This window comes from Etheostoma spectabile, chromosome 12 (genome assembly GCF_008692095.1).
Source record: "Etheostoma spectabile isolate EspeVRDwgs_2016 chromosome 12, UIUC_Espe_1.0, whole genome shotgun sequence".
Lineage (NCBI taxonomy): Eukaryota > Metazoa > Chordata > Actinopteri > Perciformes > Percidae > Etheostoma > Etheostoma spectabile.
Genome location: NC_045744.1, coordinates 373,958 through 375,303, shown reverse-complemented (window position 1 = coordinate 375,303; position 1,346 = coordinate 373,958). Strand labels below are relative to the sequence as shown.

The 1,346-nt window shown below is 37.6% G+C and overlaps 1 protein-coding gene and 1 long non-coding RNA gene across 2 annotated transcripts in view; one reads left to right on the top strand and one right to left on the bottom strand.

Moving 5' to 3' along the window:
- Positions 1-1,346, bottom strand: part of LOC116699375 (receptor-type tyrosine-protein phosphatase N2) — a gene marked incomplete at its 3' end in the record, with an annotated part of 318,251 nt that overhangs the window by 157,086 nt on the left and 159,819 nt on the right.
- The window catches only part of LOC116699382 (uncharacterized), an 817-nt gene continuing 164 nt past the window's right edge, over positions 694-1,346 (top strand). Inside the window, exons 1-2 of the long non-coding RNA XR_004334417.1 lie at positions 694-708; positions 898-990. This is a non-coding gene — a long non-coding RNA (uncharacterized LOC116699382). The remainder of the gene's footprint in view (positions 709-897; positions 991-1,346) is intronic.

The window sequence follows — 1,346 nt, the reverse complement described above, 5'->3', positions numbered from 1 at the left end:
ATGGAACAATGCACAACTTTTATTCAAAGTCAAATTAAACTGAAGTCGTTCCATGTTTTTAAAAGATAACACCAGCTATTGATAGAACACACACGGGAGTAGCATTGCTAATATTACTGTAATTATACTTAAGTCAGGTCAAGTCAGTCAATTGTTTTCATGACTCAATCTGAATCTTCAAATATTCATATCTATACGAATTTATATTTATGTTGGAAAAGAAGTATTCTCCTATAATTCTTGTAAAGTATGCACATATGTCTTTACTCTGCAAATCACATCACTTTAAGTGGAACTTACTTTTGACTAAGACATCATTTGTCCTTTACAGAAGTGCTTGTGGCAACTGCCTTGAGGGATCTTCACAGCTGCTTTGGCAGTTGGCCTCAGTATTTGGGAGGTGAGATAAAGTAGACTAATATATATATATATACAATTAATGTGTGTGTGTGTGTATAGAGAGTGAAAGGCAATGTGTATGTGACACTAAAGCGTTACATATTATGCTGAATGACATTATGTGGAATGTGTACTAAAGCGATCTTCACTCTGTCTAGGACCATGGGAAGCTATAAACTAAGAATCATCATTAATGAAGGGGACATACGGAAAGTGTCACTGGATGGGAAACCAGAAACGGTTGAAGAGCTGAAGATAAAAGTCAAAGAAAAATGCAAGCTGCAGGATGACTTCCAAATTGATTCAAGGGTCAGTCTACAGACTTACCTTTTTGCTATAGATTAGATCTTCAAATAACTACTCCCATCAGGAACTGTTTTCTGCATTGTTACGCATAGATGATGACACCTTTTTCATGTGCGCTTTTAAAAATGGGTTTATATTGTAACTTTTGAATGTTGCATTATCTTGAACTTTATGTGTTCTATCCACTTCTAGAAACCAGATGTGACAGCAGTGCGTACCCTTGTTCTCCAAGGCATCCCTGTTCTGCTTGGTGATGACCCCAGTAACTTCTACAACACCTCCTTTGTAAGTTCTCATATCTTAAAAGAGAACATACTGTATTTCCCTGGGAGCTCAGAACAAAATTCAGTGTATGCCAGCAGGGTGAGAAAAACGAGATAAAACAACAAAAACCCTAAACAAACGATGAAGCAGCCACTCAACTTACTCCATCTGTAGTCCATGTCACAGGGTTGCGCTGCTGAGTGCAACAATGCTAAGCCCACTTGCCATGCTGTGATTGTGGGTTCTGCACAAGAGGTAGAACATTTCTCTCCCTCAAAAAGAAAAGCTGTAACAGCAATAACATCTGACTACATTTTGTATTAGGATAGAGCTTAATTTCATTAATGTTTTTAGTGGATGTCTGTTAGCTGGGTGTG